The sequence below is a fragment of the Spermophilus citellus genome (assembly GCF_964194105.1).
Source record: "Spermophilus citellus genome assembly, chromosome: 2".
Classification (NCBI taxonomy): domain Eukaryota; kingdom Metazoa; phylum Chordata; class Mammalia; order Rodentia; family Sciuridae; genus Spermophilus; species Spermophilus citellus.
Window position 1 is genome coordinate 236,133,649 of NC_138183.1, and position 22,532 is coordinate 236,156,180.

Genomic DNA, 22,532 nt, shown 5'->3' on the forward strand with positions numbered 1-22,532 from the left:
AGCACAGGCTGGATTCTGCAGGTGGTCATTTGGCGCCATCTGGTGTACATACACATAATGACAACAGGTGGCTCTTCAAGGTCGGGGTAGGAGGGAGTGGTGTGGACCAGAGGCCGAGGAGAGAGAGGAAGATGGGTTGACCACTTCATGGCCTATAGGGATCACCATGTATTTTGCCAGGGACAGACCATCTTGGTCCTGCCCCTTAGCAACTATGAAAATGGGACTTTGGACTGTTCACAGGTCCTCCTAGAACCTCTGTTTCATCATCTGTTCAATGGAAATTAAAAATCCCAACTGTAAAATGTTCCCTCTGGTGAGGTGTGAGCAGGCCTTCCAGGTGCTGGGAATGCCCTCTGTGTTGGTGGTGGTCATGGATCTTAAACACCATTACCCAGTACACCTCGGCCTGTGCCCTTCCCTGTACATACAGAGACTCTCCTTGTCCAGGGTTCTGCACCCATGGATTCAAGCGACAGTGGGCAGAAGGACTCAGAAAAAACTGGCCCTGTGGTGAACATCCAGACCTTTTCTCCTGTCATATTCTCTGAACAGTGTAGTGCAACAATTTGCATAGCATTCACATTCTATTAGGTGTTGTGGGTGGTCTGGAGACGATTTAAAGTAGTGGAAAGGTGTGTAGATTACACTGTGTCTGTGCCATTTTACAGAAGGGATGTGAGCACCCCCAGATTTTGATATCTCTGGGGGTTCCTGGAAGATATCCCCCATCCCCCTCTGTGGCTTTTTGCCGAGGATTAAAAGGAAAAAAAAGGAATCAATATTATCTACCTATCTCGTTGGTTTTGTGAGGACTAAATGAGACCACGTCAAGATCTGGCACAGAGAGGGTAATGATCCCCCCCGTGGTCACCAAGCACCTTCAAATTCCACTACGCGTTCAGCTTTGCAACAAATCTGTAAACCGACTCGCTCCGACAGCTGAGGGACTGACGCTCAGTGGAAAAATATCACTCCCATCGTTCCACGTCCCAGACTCTTCCACCTGAGCCCTGCCATCCAGCCAGAGTGGGCCCAACAGGGTCCAGAGCCGCACAGCTGCCTGGGCAGGCCAGTCCTCGGGACCACTGTGTCTGGAGGAGAGCCCACCTCACAGTGTGGCTCCTGGCTTCCCAGGGGAGGTCCCCAAGATGGCCAGGCAGAAGTCCAGGCATTGTTCAGATCCAGGCTTGGAAGTCACAGGGTGCCGTGGTCTGGATCGTAAATGTCCCCCAAAGACATGTCCTGAAGGCCTGGCCTCCGGTTGGTGGCACTATTGGGAAGTGTGGAGACTTCAGGAGGGAGTGGAAGTTTGGGTCGTGGGGGCGGGGCCATAAGGGGACATTGCCCCCGCCCATTTCTCTGACACTTCCTGTCCCCCATAAGTGACCAGCCATGCCCCCTACCCTGATGTGCTGCCTCCTCACAGGCCCAGGGTAGAGGCACCAACCAGCCATGGACCGGAACCCCGAGCCCTGATCCTAATAAGCCCTTCTTCCTGCCAGTTGTCTCCAGAATTTTGTCACAGCCACAGAAGTCGGCCAACACACAGAGCGTCGGCCTGCACACCTACCAGGGGGAAGGGTGCCAAAGGTCTGCCCGGGACAAGGGAAGGGACAAGGGACCCACCACTTGAAGGCCGCGGTGGCAGGGTCACACCCTGAGGAAAACATAGGGACAGGAGATACTGCTGTGGCCATGTTTGAAACACAGTCCCCACCCACGTGGCACCCAGAGAGGAGACCCTGCCCTTCAGCCTGCCATCCCAGACCCCCCGACGGAGCGCTCGGGAAGGGCCACCGGCTGGCTCAGGAGGGGGACGTGCTGCGTGGAGGCACCGGGCACTCCTGTCCCCATGCCTGCTGACCTTGAAAGCTCTAAGGAGGGGACAGCAGGGGTGGTTCAGACCCAGAACGTCCCTGTTACACTCTCAGTCCCCAAGCAGCGTGCTCAGAGGCCGGGCTTTGGGGAAGTGACCGGATCTTGAGGCTCTCGCCTCCTTAGTGAGTCCATAATCAGAACGGGCTGCAGGAGGCCGGTGGACCCTGTTGAAGGGAGCGGGTCCTTGGTGGTGTGCCCCTGGGGACGGTGCCTTGACCCAGGTGTCTGACTGTCTGTCTCCCCTCCTCCTCCTGCTCTCTCCATCCCAGCTGCCTTGCACTGGGCAGCCTCCCTCCACCACCCCCTTCCGCCCTGACGTTCTGCCCCCTCAGGCCCAGAGGAGTGGAGCTGGCCGGCCGTGGGGCTAAACCTCGAAACCCCCCGACCGAAACCCACCCTGCCTCCTCTAGGAGGTCCTGTCACCGTTTGGTGGCAGCGAGGATAAGCTAACACGCAGCAGGTGCTTCCTGAGCCTCGCAGGGGCACTTCCTGTTGGGGCCAGGAGCTCTGCTGGCGGCCTAGGCTGGATTCTGGGCCGTGCGCCCTGCAGGGGGTCCCCCACACCCATGTGAGGGTGCCCATCTGCAGGGCCGGGCGTGCAGTGCCTGGTGTAGCAAGGGCCCCTCGAGGGCAGCCGTCCTGGAGGCCCTTGGACCCGCCTGGGCCTGCCTTTGGGGGCCTAGCGCAGTGCCCGATGGGCTGTGGGTACAGGGACCCTCCCCAGCATGTTGTCTTGCCCCCAGGGTAGCTGCTCAAGCCAAGCAGGAACAGAGGTCCCCGCAGGCAGCCGGCCTGAATCAGCTATTACAAATGTAGACTTTCTTTGAAGTCTGGGGTTCTGTCCCCCAAATGCATGCAGATTCTGCATCCTGATCAATAATGTCCCACTCTGGTGCACATCCAAAACCAGTGCTCCAGAGAGACGATGGGCTCATCCTGTGACTTCCCCGACTCCTGGGCTCCCTGACACAAACCTCTGGACACTCCAGGCCGGAATTTGGGAAGGTTGACCCCCCACCTCTCAAGACCAGTCAGGTCTGACCTTTGACCTCTGACCCATGCCTAGACACCTTTCTGAGCCACCTTCACTTTCTATCCCTCCGAATCCATAGCTAACTCTGACTAGTGCCCAGGGCAAGGAGGAAAGAGGATCTTGCCTCGACAGGCAGGATGCAGGCCTGGCAAGGCCGGTGATCCCTGTCCCCACCCTGCCTGGGAATGAAAATCACGAGTCCAGGGAAAGGATGCCCAGGGAGACCAGCTGCTGATGACGTCGTTCATGCCCCCAGCACCTTGGGCATCAGGGATGGTGCCCACAAACTCCTCTTGGTCTCCCTAAGACATCAGAGCAGGGCTCTATCACTGACACCCCAAAGAGTCCTAGGGAGTCACCCCTCCCTAGAGAAGAGGCCCCTCGGAGGGGGGATCTGATCTTTCTCGAATCTTTGGAGGGGCAGGAAGAAGCAGATCTCCCGGGGTGGTTGCGAGACGGAGAAGTGAGTACACAGCAGCAGCAGATGGCGGGAGGAAGCCCTTCCTGAGCAGGCCTGCTCTCCCGTGGGGTACGGGGCCTGGCAGGTGGCTGCCTCACCCCGTGAGACCTGCCCTTGGCATAGGTATGATGAGCCCCCTGAGAGCCAGGATCCCAGAGACCAGGAAAACCCGTGACCCACGGTGACCTGTGTCACACCCCTGATTTATTCTGTCATTTTCACCCTTTGAAGGCACACACACGCAGAGGGGTGGTGCCTACGGGCCAGGGGGACTTTGGAGAGATGCACCTTTCGTTTTGTTCCAGGGGAGATGAGTGCTTGGGCAGCCAGACCCCAAAAGTGGCTCTGCGTTGGCGTAGGAAACGTGAATAAAATGTCCTCTTGCAGGTCTGACTTGGCCATGTCACCAGCACCTCCTGGAGTTGCCAAGAAGGTGTGAAACGGACTGGGGGGGGGGCGGTTCTTGTAGCATTCAAATAAAGGAACCCAGCCGGGTGGTGAGGAATTTCTTCTAGACACATCATTGTCATCGTGGGACCAAGTTGGAGAAAGATCCCAAATGCCATGTGCAGCTGCCCCAGCATCTGGTGGGCTGGTCAGATCCAGGGGGTCTTCCCTGATCTGTGGGCAGCAGTGACCAGGACAGGTGGTGCAGCTCTGGCCACCTGGGCACAGCATCCTCATCACACAGCTGCTGTTCAGCAGCGTCACACTAGTAGAGGTATTACTCCAGTTGTCCACAAGATGGCAGCAAAGTGTGCCAAACAAGAGGCACCTTTTCTAATCTGCACGGATCACAGCTTCTGCCCTCAATTTGGCAGCAGCCATCCTGCAAAAGACCGTCATCTCCAGGCTCCAGTCTAAGGTTAAGTTTCACTTTTCCTATTGTCATAGCTTTATCACAGCAAAGTGACACATTTGTGGGTGTTAAATGTTTCTTCAAGACAGAACAAAACCCGGACACCTCCTCTTGACCCCATCCCGCCAGCCTCCCCTTCCATCCCCTGCACCTCCTGCAGGGTCCCTCCGCCATCTCAAGCTGCTAGGACGGAGTGCTACACGCTCGGCCTTTTAGAAAGAAAAGTAGCTCATTTCTCAATTTGGGGGAGGCCAGAAGTCCAAGACCGCGGCTCCACCGTCTCACTAGGGCCTTTGTGCTACTGTCCCGGGGTGAAGGCAGGAGGGTTGGGGGGAGGGGCAACCCCCCATCCCTGCCATTATCAGGAACGTGGTTCGCCATGATGAGCCCACTCGGGGGATAACAGCATCCATCCATCCACTGAGCGGAGCCCCAGGGCCTGCTCACCCCTCAAAGCCCCCCTCTTAACACTGATGCTTTGGAAGCCAGGTTTCTCACACATGAAATTTGGGGACAATTTCAAGCATAGCAGTGTCTCTTCTGTTTTTTTGTTTTGTTACTGGAAATTGAACCCAGAGGCATTTAACCATGGAGCCACAATCCTGTCCTTTTTCTTTTGGTGGGGGGGAGACAGGGTCTCAATAAGTTGCTTAGGACCCGCTAAGTGGCTGAGGCTGGCTTTGAAGGTGCAACCCTCCTGCCTCAGCCTCCTAAATTCTAAGTAGCCCTCTCACAGTCCTGGTCCTTGATTTCTGCATATTCCAGGCCGCCTTTGGCTGTGATAGAAGATCAGCTTCCACTCCCCCTCCCCGCTGCCAACTGATCTAAACCAGCTCCTGGTCAAACCACTGTTCTGGATGCTTATCTGCCTTTTGGTTTTTTCTACAACGTTCCTGCCACCTCTGGATTTATGGGAAGCCGATCTGTCACCGTGGTGTCCTTCCAGCCTTGCTTCTGACCAGGGGACTCATTTCATGGCAAATGGGTGACAAGGGTCTATGTCTGGCCTTACCATCAGCCCTCACGCAGGAGCAGCTGGCCTGGTGTGAAGGTGGCACTGCCCTCTGAAGTCTCAGAGAAGCGTCCACCCAGGGCACAGCCTCCCAGCAGGCGAGGCTCTCTAATAGGACACAGAGAGCGCTCAGATTCGAGGATCAGTGTAGGTTTCCCTCCCACCTGCACAGGAGAGGGGCCAGGGAGCAGGAGTGGGGCCAGGGAACAGGGGTGGGGCCAGGGAACAGGGGTGGGGACAGGGAACAGGGGTGGGGACAGGGAACAGGGGTGGGGCCGGGGAACAGGGGTGGGGCCGGGGAACAGGGGTGGGGCCGGGGAACAGGGGTGGCAGTGACATTGAAATTTTCAGAGGAAGCTGACCCACTGCTTCTGCTGGAGGTGGGTCTGCCCGGGCTGCAGGCCTCTGCGGCCCAGAAGTGTTGACACTCTCAGGCCCTCACCACCAGGGCTGCAGCGGACCCCGCAGCTCATCTTCAATTTCTTCTTTCAGGACTCTTTTTAAATTCGTTCTAATCGGTTATACCTGACAGTAGGGTGCATTCGTGCACTTTGATATATCATACATAGATGGGATGTAATTTCTCATCCTTCTGAGGGTACATGTTGCAGAATCACATTGCTCATGTAGTCACAAGTATACATACAGTGATGATGTCTGTTTCATTCTACTATCTTTTCTATCTCCACATCCCCTCCCTTTCCCTCCCTTCACTTCCCTCTACCTAATCTAAGGTAACGCTATTCTTCCCTAGTGTCTCCTGCCTTATTGTGGGTTAGCATTGGCATATTAGAGAAAACATTCGGCCTTTGGTTTTGTGGGATTGGCTTGTTTCACTTAGCATGATATTCTCCAACTCCAACTATTTACTGGGAAATACCATAATTTCTCTCTTCTTTAAAGCTGAGTAATATTCCATTGAGTATATATACCACATTTCCTTCATCCATTTCTCTATTGAGGAACATCTAGGTTGGTTCCATAGTTTACCTATTGTGAGTTGAGCTTCTATAAACATTGACCTGGCTGCATTACTGTGGTATGCTGATTTTAAGTCCTTTGGGTATAAACCAAGGAGTGGGATAGCTGGGTCAAATGGTGGTTCCATTCCAAGTTTTCTGAGGAATCTCCACACTGCTTCCGTAGTGGTTTCACCAATTTGCAGTCCCACCAGCAATGTGTGAGTGTGCCTTTTCCCCCACATCCTTGCCAACATTTATTGTTTCCTGTTTTCTTGATTGCCATTCTGACAGGAGTGAGATGAAATCTTTGAGTAGTTTTGATTTGCATTTCTCCAGTTGCTAGAGATGTTGAATACTTTTTTACATATTTATTGATCGATTGTATTTCATCTTCGGTGAAGTGTCTGTTCAGTTCCTTAGCCCAGTTATTGATTGGGTTGTTTGTTTTTTTGGTGTTAGATTTTTTAAGTTCTTTATATATCCTGGAGATTAATGCTTTATTGGGGGTGTATGTGATGAAGATTTTCTCCCAGTCTGTAGGCTCTCTCCTTACAATATTGTTTCTTTTGCTGAGAAGAAGCTTTTTAACTTGAATCCATCCCATTTATTAATTCTTGATTTTACTTCTTGAGCTTAAGGCGTATTGTTAAGGAAATCAGATCATAGGCCAACATGGTGCAGATTTGGGCCTATTTTTTCTTCTATTAGGCACAGGGTCTCTGTTCTAGTGCCTAAGTCTTTGATCCACTTTGAGTTGATTTTTGTGCAGGGTGAGAGAGGTTTAATTTCATTTTGCTACATATGAATTTCCAGTTTTGCCAGCACCATTTGTTGAATAGGCTATCTTTTCTCCAGTGACTGTTTTTGGCACCTTTGTCTAATATGATATAACCATGTTTGTATGGGTCAGTCTCTGTGTCCTCTGTTCTGCACCATTGGTCTACAAGTCTATTTTGCCATTTTTGTTACTATAGCTCTGTAGTATAGTTTAAGGTCTGGTATTGTGATGCCTCCTCCTTCACTTTTCTTGCTAAGCATTGCTTTAGCTGTTTTGGGTCTCTTATTTTTATAAATTTCGTGATTGCCATTTCTATTTCTATGAAGAATGTCATTGGGATTTTAATAGGAATTGCATTAAATCTCTATAGCGTCTTGGGTAGTATGGCCATTTTGACAGTATTAATTCTGCCTATCCGGGAGCATGGGAGATCTTTCCATCCTCTGAGGTTTTCTTCAATTTCTTTCTTTAGTGTTCTGTAGCTTTCATTGTAGAGGTCTTTCAGGATTCTTGTCTCCTGAATTGGAAGAATGAATTCCACAGACCAGGATGGGTGGGTTCTTTATTAAAGAACAGGAACAGAACCTGGGGACACATCACAGATTTCCTCCACTGGAGGGTGCTACCAGGGGTCTACTTGCTGCTTGGTCCATTGCTGTTGGTCCAAACTTATGCTAATTAGGGTTTGGAGACCTATGAACAGCACGGATCCAAATTTATGCTAATTAAGGAACTGTATTACAGCTATTGGTCAATTCCTGAGTCCCAATTTCCATTTGTGTCTGCCAGCTTCCATTTTCTCACAACAGGTCAGGGAGCCGGAGGTTGAGGTCACTGGATGCGGTGCTGGGGGGAACTGCTTCTGCAGCTGGGTCCATGCGGTGCCCAGGCCTGGCCGAGGGAGGACGACAGGTCCACATGCCTGGCCGCTGGCTAGCTGAGCCTCTGGAGCCATGGCTGGCCTGTACGGGGGCCCCTGGAGGCCGCAGGCTGTGTTGCAGAAGCCGCTGTGACCCACAAGGCCACCCCTCTGCCACTCCACCGCTCTGCAGCTCTGGGCTCCACTGCTGCTTCTCAGCGGGCCATGGCTTGGTGGCAAGGGAGCCTGGCCGCAATGGCTTCCCTCTCTGTTACTCTTGAACCACGTGGACTCCTCCCATTTGCCATCTTGGCTCCCAGCGAGACCATGAGGGGACCATTCCGTTGACTGGAAACTCTAGGGGGCTCCTTTCACCAAACCAACAGGCACAGTGTAAGTCAGCCTCCTGTCCCTGTGACTAATGCTATCAAGTGGCCGTATGATGGAGGGACTGTCTAAATCCTGGATGGCTTCTGAGGGCGCATCCAAACTCCTCCATGTCCAGAAACAAAACTCAGTGGGAAACTCCAGCAAGCGAAAGAAGTCCGGGAGGAGAGTTGGGACTGCTCAGGAGTCAAGGCTTGGGTCACCACAACCAGCCCAGGTTTGGGCAGAAGGAGATGGGACACAGCACGGGTGTGGTGGAGGGGATCATTGAGGACCAACTGTGGCCTGGCAGCCAGTAAGAGAGGCACGGACTGTAGCTCTGCGTATCCTGCCCTTGCTCACCGTGTGTGTGTGTGTGTGTGTGTGTGTGTGTGTGTGTGTGTGTGTTTCTATAGAAGTCGGACCCGTTCTTAATCTCCTCCTTGCTATCTCCTTCTCTCCCCTTAAGGATTGGTGGTGGTGGTTGGTTTTGCCATTCAGTCTTAGGTCACAGAACAGATAGGCAGGACTTTGATTCAGTAGCACTTTGGGGGAAATGTTACTGTCACCTACAGAGGAACTCCCAGAGGTCAGAGTGACAACGGTGCAGAGCCCCGCCTTTGAGGTCTGGAGATGCCAACACCTCTCAGGAGGTCTGAACCCCAGCTCTGTGGAAAATCTCTTCCCCCCATACTCTCTGCCTCCTCCCCCAGCCCTGGGGCTGGTAGGTGTCTCCACTTGGCTGATTCCTCAGAGTTTCTCTCTGCCCCTTCCACTCTCCAGTACCTGATTAACCAACTTTCTCCCTTTTTCTCTTTCTGTGATAAACTTGTGAGGTGTGTATCTTCATGACTAGACCTCAATGGATATAACCATGGGTGGATAAATATGAAAAATTCAAAATCTAATACTTGAAAGAGAGGGGGAAAGATTATTCTCAACATTTCATAAAAATCTTATATTACGAAATATTTTGTGATGAAACGTACAAAAGTGATTAGGCTCCAAGTGAAGGAAACTACAAAATATTCGTGATCAACGTAACACATAACTGGAACCAGTGGAGAGACTCTATTATAGGGAGAAGGTCATATCACTGATACACCAATTCTCTACTATATTGTGATAGTCAACCTTTCATGGCTGTGACCAAAATACTTGCAAGAGCAACTCAGAAGAGGAAAAGCCTATTTTGGCTCGCAGTATCAGAGGCTCAGCCCAGAGTCAGCTGGCTCCATTGCTCTGGCCATGGGGTGAGGCCAAACATCCTGGGGGAAGGGCACAGTGGAGGAGAGCTGTGATCTCCAAAGAGCTTGGAAAGCCCACCCCGTTGGCCTTGCTGGTGGTAGCCCATGGGGATAGGAATGCAGACAGTAAGACTGGTCACAGCCCATGTTTGGCTCTGTCTGCAGCCAGCAGCCTTCCCTAGCTGACTTTCCATGTTACTGATATCTCTTAATTTTGGGAGTCCCCACTGCAGCTTTGACTTCCTTCTCAAAGCCTCATGAAATGCCCTCTCAGGTGCTGCCTGCAGAGACTCCAACCCTGCTTATACCCTGCCTAGCCCCCAGGCCTTTCTTTGAAATCTTAGTGGAAGCCTTGATGCCTGCCTTCCTGTAGAACCACCATCATGTGGATGGGGCCAAGATCTGCTGCCAGCTCTGGCAGTAGCTGATTCTCCATTCCCCATAGGGCTGCAGTGGCCTATGAGTGCCTGGGAACCTGAGCGTGGTGCAACAAATCCTGGGGATGTGGCTTCTAGGCATTTTTTAAAAATATTCATTTTCTAGGTGTAGATGGACATAACACAATGCCTTCATTTCTATGTGGTGCTGAGGAACAAACCTGGGTCCTGCCCGCGCCAGGCAAGCGCTCCACCCCTGAGCCACAATACCAGCCCTGGAGGCATTTTTGTGCAAGCATGGTGCCCCCGTGATCTCTCAAATTCCTACCCCCATGAGCCTGCCATGGGTGTGGTCTTGCTGTTGCCTGAGATGCCCTCAACAAATCTTTTTTAATGTCTCTGTGCAAAGTACTTAGCTTCTCTTTAGTAGTGGTGATCTCTTCAGAAACTACACCTTCTTTGGCCCCAATATTATGTGTCCTGCTTTTTTTTTTTTGACAGACTGCGAGTTTTTCAAATCTTTTCTCTCTACTTTTTCTCCTGATTCTCATAGTAATCCTGGTTAAGAGCTGCCAGCAACACCCATGCCACCTCCTGAATGCTGTGCTGCCTTGAAATTTCCTTTGCCAGATTAGTTAGCCAATCACCTTTAAATTCAACCCACAGAAACATGGACAAATTCTCTGCCAGGATGTAACATGAATGACCTCTAGTCCAATTTCCAATAGAGTCCCTGTTCAGGGAATTCCCCATTCAGAGAAATCTCTGAAACCTCATGAGCACAGTCTTTACTGTCTGCATTCCTATCCACTTTCTGGTCTTCTCAGCTCCTACCAGAACCAACCATTAAGCTCTGCTTACAATATTCTAAGGCCTGTATCTCCAAACTTTCCCAAAACTCCTTCCCCAGACCAGTTCCAAAGGCTTCTGAACCATATGATCAAATTAATAACAGTAACAAACCCACTTCTCAGTACCGATTTTTGTTAGTTAGCTTTTCTATCCCTGTGACCAAAATACCCGACAAGAACAATTTAAATAAAACAAAGGTTTGTTTTGGCTCATAGTATCAGAGGTCCAGTCCATGACGAACCAATTCTATGCTCTGTGCGTGAGGTGAGGCAGAACAAATGACAGAAGGAGATGGTGGAGGAAAGTTGCTCACCTCATAGCAGCTGGCGGGGGGGACTGTGAGGATAAAAATATAATCTCCAGGACACACCCCAGAGACCCACTATCTCCAGTCATACACCATAATCCTACAGTTACCACCCAGTTAGTTCATTGGAATTATTAATCCAACAATGGATCAATACACTGATTAGGTTATAAATCTCATAATCTAATCACTTCCACCTCCTTCCTTAACACAGGGGCTTTTGGGGGACACTTCATATCCAAACCAAACATATTAATTTATAAATAAAATGGTATTTCATTCAATATCCCTCTGGTATTTTTAATAAAGCACATCCCGATGAGCCTAACTTTTAGAAATAAATCATCAACAGGCAATAAAATGCTGAAAACATGGGAAACCTACATGATAATGACTAAAATGCATTACAAAAATACACCAATTAAAATAGTGTGGTTCCGTTCCAGGTCCAGGAATGGCAAAATGGATATAATTGAATTAAACATTCTTCTAAATAACCATTATACACTCTGAACAAAATATTTTAAACTACTATTTTAAGAACCAGAGTAATAGTAGCTACAAGTCAGAAACTAAAGAGGTACGGGTCATCAAAGGATCAAAGTCCTGCTTAAGAACCACGTTGATTTGTCCTTTACTTGTGAGCGCTCCCTGGTCTGTGCAGTGTAGGTGGCTGACTCCAGAGAAGAAGAAGACTGCAGTCCTATTGGCTTAAGGTGTCAAATGACAGAATTTGAGCTGCAAGAGCAAACAGAATGTGACAGGAAATCCCAGAAAGGATGAGCCATATAAATGAGACCCACAAACTAGGTCTAAACTCCACAAATTCCTTGGCTGATCTCAGAGTTTTAGGGTCACTAGCAAAATGCAAGAAAGAGTAGGAGAAAAGAAAGAATCAATGAGTGATTTCAGCTGCTGCCCATTAGAGAAAGAGAGAGAGAGAGAGAGAAGACAGTTCATAATTTGAGTCCAAACTAAGTGATTGCTAGAGCAAATATCAACACTTTTCCTAAGAAGGACATATTCTACTTTCTCTGAATGTACTGCTCACAATGTCCAGCATACTATTAAAAATTACCGTACATGTATGCGGAGGAAGGAAAATGTTACCCACAGGGAAAACATAATGAAATAGTAAGCAACACCTGTAGGCAATGTTAGAATTAGCACAAGAAAGTTAAAGCAAATATTGTGCATAGGCCCAAGGACCTAAAGCAAAAATGCTGAATGAACAGATGAAAAAAAATCATATCAGAGAAATGGAAACTCTAAAGAAGAACCAAACAGAAATTCTAGAATTGAAAAGTGCAAGGTATGAAGTAAAAAATACACTGGATATGCACAAAAGCAGATAGGAGGCGGCAGAAGGTCATGAACTTGAAGCTGGATAGACAGGAACACTGCCATCTGAAGGGAAAGGTTTGAAACAAACTACCCAGGCCTCAAAATCTCTGTGGGGTGACACCAGTTGGCATCATGTGTCATTTGAGTCTCGACAGAAAAAAAACATTTGAAAAATCTTCAAATGTCCCAAACTTGGTAGAAAAGACAATCTACATACATTCATGAAGTTCTTGAATCCCAGGGCATGTTAATACAAAAGGAGGCCATACCTAGGCACATTGTAATCTAAAGAAAAAAGTAAGAGATTCCATGTTAATGCACATCAAAGTCTAAAGAAAACATGAAATGGAGCCACATCTAGGCACATCATGGTTTAAAGACCAAAGACAAGAAGAAAATCATGAAAGCAACCAGGAAAACAAACAAACAAACAAAAAAGAACAACAACAAAATATACTCCAAACCCATATTCTACTCAGAGAAATCTAACATCTACCAGTGACGGGTGAATTTACATCAGATACAATAGAGGCCAAGACAAATGGAGAAACATCTTTAGTTTGTTAAAAGCAGGGCAGGGGGTGAATAATATTATATATTTTTTTCAAGTAAACAAAAACCAAGAGAATTCATTGCCAGTAGATCAGTTCAAGAAAAAATGCAAAAAGAAATTCTTCAGGTTGAAGGAAAACTTAATGGAGTTTATAATTATGAGGTTGTAATACACACGATATAAAATCAAGAAGAGGGAGAATTTCTGCAAGGTTGTTACCTTTGATGTGAAGTCAGAAATAGTTGTGACAAGCTCAGGATGCATACAGTAGCACGCAATACAAACTAAAGCAGAGAGGTCAGCCAAGAAGTCTGCAGAGAAAGGACCATTTAAAAATGTTTAATTCACTCCACAGAAGGTCCATAAGATGCATGGGGAAAACCAGAAAAAAATAGCAAAGTGGACAGACCCACGTTCAACTGTATCAGTAGTCATCCTTGATGTAAATGGATGGATCGAACACTCCAGGTAACAACAGAGCTGATCAGACTGGATGAAAGAACAAGAATCAAGTGTGGCCCATCTACAAGAGGCTTTCTTTAAATCTAAGGACAACTGGGTTGAAGTCAAAGGTGAGAACAAGATCTCCCTGCAAATATTAAAGGCTGGAGAAGTGGGGTCAGAATCGGATTTTATATATTTTGAAGCCAGAAGTATCAGCTGAGATAAAGAAGAACATTTTACCATGTTAAAAAGGCCAATTTTATCAGAAGGAGAGGAGGGTTACACATGTGTAGGTGCCTTTAAAAAGAGGTTCAATTTACATGGAAAAAAACTTGTCAAAACTAAAAGGAGGAGAAGACAAGAGCTGAGAATGCCCCGTGAAGATATGGAGGTCGTGAGTGACACTAGAGAGGACTTTAGAGAGGACTTTGATCTAGTAGTCGTCTATAGAATGCCACATGTTGTTTGCAAGTGTGTGTGGAAACCTGGCCGAGTATTGTCTCTGTCAACAGTGACATGACATGAGGTGTCAGGAACAATAAGATGTCTAGAAAGTCCCCCAACCCATCTTTAAATAGACTATCGGTTGAAGAAGAAATCAAGGAAAACTACAAAATAACGTGGACAGAATATCCAGACAGTACGACAGTTAAAATGTGCGAAATGCTGCTGACGCCGAGCTCAGAAGTTTATACCTAGGACTGAGGGAAGTTTATTTCTGTTGCTTCAGCCACCTGGCCTGTGGCCCTGTGTGGCCCTGTGTGGCCCTGTGTTACGGCAACATCATCCAGCATCCAGGCCTCTCCAACCTAGGGCGGTTGGACTTATGTTTTTTTGTTTTTATTTTTTAACTTTACAAAGGTGCAAAAGTACTAGGCATTCGGTAGAAATCATGGTTTGAATCTGGAACTGGGATCTTCTCCGGAACTAGCCACACGCAGTAGCGGCAGCTCCCCGTGGGCCATGTAACCATGAGCTGCGGTGTGTCATGCTGCCAGCATCCTGTACCTGTAGGCACTCAGTGAATCGCATGATATGTTTTACCATAAAATAGACTTTGTGTTAGGTGGCTTGCCCACTCTTGGTGCATGTGTTCTGAGCACCTCTGAGGTAGCCCAGGCTGAGCTGTGACGTTTGGTGGAGTGGAGATGTTAAATGACTTTGGACTCACAACACTTTCAACTTTGATGGGCTCACCCGTACCTGACCCCATCTTAAGGTGAGAAGCAGGTGCACAATGTGACATATTCCAATAAGGGAATCAGGGCTCCTGATTCTAGGATGAGGGAGGACATATATGAGATGAGCCTGGAACATTCTGTAGTCCTAGAAGAACTCAAAAGGCAATCTCACACATACACACACTCACACACTCACAAACACACTCACACACACACATTCACACACTCACACACACTCACACACATTCACACTCACACTCTCACAAACACACTCACACACACACTCACACACACACTCGCTCACACACACACATTCACACACATACACTCACACACACTCACACACATTCACACTCACACTCTCACACTCACACACATTCACACTCACATACACACTCACATACACACACACACTCTCACACATTGATGAAGTATGTCAAAGGAGAATAGAGACCACTTAACAGAGATCCTGATGTCCTGATGGCCAACTCTGGAATAATCTGAGCAATAAAATTAATAAAGTGATATTGGGCGATAACAAATGCATAAAGTAAACACTGATGTAAATTAACGATGCAGTAAATTAACATGTGGGGAAAACAGACAGACCTCCATGCAGAGGATTCGACCCGTCATTGGTGGATGGACACTCTGCCCCCAAGGAGAAGCACGGCTCCCCACCCCCGGAGTGGCGGGTGGGGAGCTAGGCCCAGGGCTTCCCCCCACTGCGTCAGCACAGAAAGGGGCAGAGTAGCTTCACAACAGAGACTCTGACACACCCTGCCCAGCCAGTGCCCAAGGACAACACCGACGGCTGTGAACGATGCTGATGATACACGTACTAGGTAATACGTGGCAAAGGTGGCACTCGATAATCGGCACCCTAGACTTACTGCAAACACTGAAAGGCTGAGGATTTAACATGGGTACCTAATTTCACTTAGTCACCACGTACAACCTCATATGGATTAACCATGGAATGAATGCTCTTTTGAGATTCCTGCGGAAGGTTTATAAAACAATGTTAGCAGCTAATATCGACTGTGTGAGCCTCAGAGCAATTAATGAAAACGTCAAAGCCCTGAAAATCATACCAAATATACTCTCTAATTGGAACGGAATTAAATTAGAAATCTACACAAAAAGGAAATGAGAAAAAAAATCTCTAAATGCTTGGAAATCAAGCAACACACTGCTAAATAGTCCATGAGCCAGACAAGAAATCACAATTGCAATTAGAGAACATTTGAATTAAAGGATAATGAAAATGGTGGAATGTTTCTTAGGGCAGAGTGAGATTTGAATGTTTGAGTAATTAAGAGTCAACATTCAGCTGTACCGATTCCCTAGCTCGACACACGGACTTACTGCACCTAAGATCCAGGTAATCAAGACCAGTTTGTGTTTATTGAGCAATTATTATTTTTCAGGAATTGTGCTGGGAGCTTTTACGTATGTTATCTAGTTTAATTTGCAAAAAAAAAAATATGTTAAATGAAGAAATTACTTGAAAATCCAAATTCCCATTTGAGAGGAAGTAAAAACATTGTAGTTTGACATTAATTTGAAAATTGAATCTGTCACTTAAACTCCTTCTGGAAAGAAGCTTTGAGAACCACAGAGCTCCAGGGGTGAGTTTTACACATATTCAGGGAGACGTAGAGTTGGTCTTCTATAGATTCTTTGAGAAAATAGAGAAAAGGAAACCCCTTTCCAACTTGTTTTTATAAGGTCAACACAATGCTTATAAAAGACCTGACATTTTCATTACCATATTTCTCAGGAAAGGAAAGGAAAATTATAGGCCAATGCCTCTCATTAACATAAATATAAAAACGCTAAGTAAAATATGAGCAATTCACATCTGGTAACACATAAAAAGGATAATATATCATGAGCTAATTATGTTTATTCCAAGAACATGGGGTGACTTGAACATTCTTTCAGAGCAATTCATCATATTAGCTGAGTAAAGGAGAAAAATATATCATCATGTTGATCAATGCAACAAAATGCCACACTTTTCATGATGAACTATCAGCAAACAGGAACAGAAAGGAGCATCCCGAATCTAATACAAGGAATCTACAAAAAAAAAAAAAAAAAAAAAAAGTAGGTAACATATTCTAATGGTGAGTAGTGAATGCTTTCCCCTGGGGTTAGGGAAAGACAAGGCTATGTCATTCTTTCTATTCAGCCTGGTGCTGAGACTTCTTGCCAGAGCGAGGGGGCAAGAAAAGGTCTAAAAGGTATAAGATTGTAAAGAGAAGAGTAAAACTGTTCACATACGGCAGGATACGGAGAAATTTCAAAACGACCTCTGAGCAAACTATTATAATTCATAAGCAAGTTTGGAAAGGTCATTTAAATAAGGTCACTTTACAAAAATCTGTTATAGCCATGCATGGTGGTGCACACCTGTGACTCAGGAGGCTGAGGCTGGAGGATCACCAGTGTGAGGCCAGCCTGGGCAACTTGGCAAGACCCTGATTCAAAATGAAAAATAAAAAGGGATGGGGTGAAGTCCCAGCCTGGTGGCTCAGTCAAGCACTGCTGCGTTCAATCCCCAGTACTGCCAGAAAAAAAAAAGAAAAAAAAGAAGAAGAAAGAAATTAATTGTATTTCTACATACTATAAAACCAGTTGGGCCTGGGGATGTGGCTCAAGTGGTAGCGTGCTCGCCTGGCAGGCTCGAGGCACTGGGTTCGATCCTCAGCACCACATAAAAATAAATAAAGATATTGTGTCCACCTAAAACAAAAAAATAAATATTAAAAATAAACCAATTGAAAGTAGAAGTTTAAAAACCTCCTTTTACGATTGAATTTTAAGTCCAATGGTTCAGATTGTGAAAAACTGAAAGTATCCACACTGAAAGCTAGAAAACATTGCTGAGAAATTAAATGAGATGAAAATAAATGGATTGACATTCCATGTTTATTGATTAGAAAACTCAAGTCTGTTTGGCTCATTTAGTGCTATTTCAACCAAAACACCAGAACTAAATTGAAAAGCTGACTCTGAAAATATCCACAGAAATGCAGAGAAATCCGAATGGCCAAATGATGTAGACAAAGGTATTAGTTATTAATCTCCAGCAAAGTGGTAGGGAGACTGTGGGGGGCAGGGTACACACACAGAAGGAGGCAGTCATGGCCTTTGGGGACACCCCACTTGATGGACAGTGGGACTACTCAATCCAGGGGGAAAGTCACCTTTCAAATAAATACTCCAGTGTCTCAGACCCCCATCTGTTGGTATGGGGAAGTGCTCCTGGATCCCTGCCTCACACCATATACAGAAATGATTTAAACAGATCATGGATCTGAGTGTGGCAGACAAAACAGTGAAACTTCTGGAAGCCGACGTTTTAAAATAGAATATTTACCAATGCCGTGCTAATCAAGCAAGTTGGTGAGAAGGCAGGAAGGAACGGGCACGTGCCTACTCTGCTGACATCATCATGACCTCGTTCTATGGTCGGGATAGGGCTTGAGTGTGAGCTGGAAGCTCGGCCCAGAGTGTGACGGTGCTGAGCGATGGACCATTCGAGGGGAGGGGCCTAGGGGAAGACAATCAGGCCATGGGGCCCACCCTCCAGAATGGAATGATTCTATCCCTCTGTGAATGGGCCAGGTCTGGTTGGGATGGAGCAGGTCCTTGGAGAGAGGGTGCTAGAGAAAGAGCAAGCCTGGCCCCTCCCTAGGGTCTTACTTTCTTATTAGGATGCAGCCAGTGTCCCCTCACCAGTATGGCACCATGCTGTCTGGACTCTCAAGCCACCAGAATTGTGAGCAAATCAACCTTTTTACTTTGTAAGTTACTCACTGCCAGGTATTTGTTATAGCAACAGAAAACCAACTGAAACATCTTGGGATAGGCAACAACTTGTTAGAATACCCAAACCACTACCCATAAGATCGATGTCATTAAAATTAAGAACTTCTGTTCACTTGAACTTCAGGGGATGAAATGACAAGCCACATACTGGGAGATGGTCTCAGCAATATATCTATCTAATGAATCAATGAAACAACTCAATTAAACACTGGGCAAAAACCTTCAGTGTGTCATAGGAGAGGGAGTTCAAATGTCTGATCAACTTACAAGAAGGTGCTCATCAGCACTTACCAGGAGAAAGCTAGTTGAAGCCACAGTGAGATCTCCCTGCAAGTTCTCCAGAAAGAATACATATAAATAAATAAATAAATAAATAAATAAATAAATAAATAAATAAATAAATAAATTGAGAGAGCTAGGTTTGGTCACACATGCTCATAATTCCAGTGACTTGGGAGGCTGAGACAGGAGGATCACAAATTCAAGGCCAGCCTGGGCAACTTAGGGAGACCCTGTCTCAAAATAAAACATAAAAGAGCTTCTGATGAAGCTTAGTGGTAAAGCACTTCTAGGTTGGATCCCCATGACCCAATTTAAAAAAGCAAAAATAAATAAACGAAAAGGCTGAGAATAGTAAGAGTTGCCAAGGATACGGAATACCTGGAACTTTCTCACCTATTGTTTCTGAGAGCATAAATCAATACAGCTATTTGCAAAAAATGGTTCAGGAATTCTGTATGAAGTTGATCATTCACCTGCCCTCCCCACAAACGACCCGAGTCCAGGTAACTCTCCAAGAGATGATGGTATAAACGTGCGCATCAAAAACCACGTACAAAATGTGTACAGCAGCTTTGTTCAAGAGAGCCAAGAATTAGACATAACTCCCGCGTCCGTCGGGGTGACGTGGACACTGGTGTATTGGTACAGTGGAACACCACGTGACAGTAAGGGGACACACTTCGAAGTCTCCATAACATGGTGGGATCACATCGATGTGGCCGTGAGCCAGAGGAGGAAACAGAAAACCCTGCCCAGCAGCGCTCCCAGGTATGAAGTTCCAGGAGGGGCTCAGGGGACCCGCGGCTGAGGCATCTGTGTGGAGATTCCTCTGGGAGCCCCCTAGGGAGGAGGCAGGGGTCCTTCTGGGACTTCTGTGGCCTGACTCCCTGGGGGTGAGACAGGGCTGTTCAGTTCAGGAGGAGGAGGCACACTGTGTGCGACTTCTGTGTGTGTGTCACACCTCAGTGAAAATTTGAAAACTAGAGTGCTCATAAAGAAAGTTGGCGACTGTTGAGAGCCACAACCAAGTCAAGATGGCGCCTGGCATTTTGCCAGAAGGAGTGGTTGAGAAGTAACACCAGCGAGCCATTAAGATGATGATAATTAGGTTAAGCTGTGTATAATTATTAAGATAATGACTGATTGCTGTAACTGGATGATGCTAAATTGAAACAAGCTGTGTATTCAGTTGTGTATATAAACCTCTACTGTCTGGCAATAAGGCGGCTCCTGCTACCTCGGGTGCCCGCTACTTTTGAGTTCTTGCGGAGATCCCGCTGGTTCTCGGGAGTTTCTGTGGAGTTCCGGTTGAGTTCCCATTGGGTTCGGGCAATAAAGTAGTTGCTGTTTGAACCTACAAGCGGCGTGTGACCTCCCGATTATTTGTGCCCAGCCAGACTGCGGCAGGTGACAAGGACAGGAGGAAAAGGACATACACAGACTCTGCCGACAAAATGACAAATGACCGTGAAGCCTCCCAGATCAAGTTCAGGAAAAGTCCGGAACATCACACTGTGTTCTCAGAAAGTCACCCCTAGACATGGGTGAATGAGCCAAGATGTGTGTGCACAGGGCTGTCACCAGGCCACCGAGCCTTTGGACTGGCAACACGTAGATGTCTCATAACGAGCTGTAAACAATGCCTATGGAGCTTTAAAAAGTCCTTGTAAACTACCTCGGGGACACTGGGAGGGCAGACTCACAGGATCCTGCTGCCACAGGTAGAAGGACTCCAGCCGCCATCACAGACCTCCCGCTAAAGCAGACCCAGCGCAGGCCGCTTATCACCTCCCACCCGGGCAGGGCAGTTGCGGTGGCTCAGGGGGTGGCTCCACGGTGTCACCCAGGACCTGCTTTCCCTCCTCAGTGCTGGCTCTCATTTCAGCCCCATCCGTCCTTGCTGGTGGGTGGCCGAGCACCTGCCTAATCCCCCACCACGCAGCCAGGCTGAGTGCCAGAAAGAGGCCCCGAGCTCCCACAGGGTCTCCAGGAGCCAGCGAGGAAAACGTCCCCCGAGGGCCCCTGCACCTCACTGTGTCCTGGGTCAGTGTCTAAACCAATCGCAGAAGAGGGAAGCAGGACCTGTCATATCTTTGACCCAGGACAACTGGATCCCCTGGAGCTGCCTTGCAGGAGTGGCACCCGGAGGTCTCGCCTTGGCCACATAGAGGTCGAATGCTGACCCCAAACCAGCCATCTGCCCGTCAGGAAGGAAGGGGAGGGGAGAGCAGCGAGCCTCGGCTCGGCATGAGCCTTTGGGTGGTAAAACTATCGTCTTTTTATTTTAGTGTTTTGTTCTTTTATTTTTGTAATAAAAAAGGTCTCAGTGCCACTTTGGTGGTTTATAAATGAAGGGGACTTGGAGGCCAAGTGCATCCCTACAACTCACAGACTGAAAGGACGTGTTCCTAAAAGGCAGAATGACGTCCGGGAGCCAGGCTTCTCCTTCCTCCTCCTGGTATTTCTGTTGTGTCCCACGGTCCTCCCCTCTGTCCCTGGACTGCTCAAAGTTGGACTCGGAAGTCGGAGACGTCTAAGAACATGAGTCTTCTAAGACTCACCTAAAGCCCAGGCCAGCATCTGACTCGAGGCCACTCCACTAATTAGGGACAAGCACCTGGATCCAGGATGGATGGGTGCTTTGGGAACCTCCGAGAAACGCCCTCCTGTGTGGTTCTGCAGCCAACCCAGAGGCCACCCCGGCTGGGCAGGGGCCAGGAGATACCAACGGCCTGGGGGTGTCGCTGGGGAGACAAGATTCTTTCGCCTGTTTGGTCCACTGGGACAAAACGCCGTGCACTGGGTGGCTTATGTCCGCAACAATTGATTTCTTACAATCCAGAGGCTAAGAGGTCTGAGACGTCAGGGGAGGAGTCGATCTCTGGTTCATTACACGTGTATTGTCACTGAGTCCTCACAGGGCAGCTGGGGACTCCCAAGCTCCCGGGCCTCTCTCGTAAGGGTCCTATCCTATTCACGAGGGCCCCACCAGCAGGATCTAATCGCCTCCCAGGGTCCATCTCCAACACTGTCACACTGTTTAGGTCTCAATCCGTAAATTTGGGGGATAGAGATGTCACAAATGTTCAGACCACAGCACAGGAGCAACCAGGGCAGGAATGTCACATACCCTGACCCCCCCAGCTCCAGACTAAAGCAGAAGTCCCGTCTCTCCCGCCACCTCTCGCTGACCTTGCTCCTTCTCCATCCTCATGGGCTGGAAATGTGCCCAATTTCCTCCCATCCCTTAAACAATTAAAAACCTTTAACTCTGCCTTCTTTCTCCATCTGGTCACCTAAATAGTGCAAAATAAAAACAAGAACAAAACAAAAACAAAAAAACCAGCTAGACCCGCTTTTTCTAATTCCTCTTCTCCCTATTTCCCCTGACTTATTCCAATCTGCTGTCCTCCCCCATGTACCACTGAAATTTCTCTTTGTTTGGGTAAAATCCAGTGTATAAAAATCAGCTATGTAAAAACTAAGAGATGGGGACAGCGGTGGACAAATCCACCGAGCAGCTGGCCTCAGCACACCCCAACTTGTGGGTCTCAGTTTGCATGAACAGGATGCTAAGCCAGAGAGATCTGTGCCCTCTTGCCCCGCTACAACCACCAGCCCGGTTTACGGTGGGCTCCTACATGCCAGTCTGCTTTCCCGGAGGGGCACTCTGTAGAGAAGGAGAGCAGTCAGCCTTTGACCTCGGCAGTGAGGGTACAGGTCACCTAAGTCGACCCACCTCTCTGTCCACCCCTCGAGGGTCAGGCACACATGGAGGAAGCAAGCACAGATTCACCTTGCAAAGTGGCTGAGAAAGCTCACCTCCGCTACTGAGGTCCCTGTTAAGACACGGGAGCGGCTGTGAAAACTCTCTGGACCCGTGAGGGCCACCCGT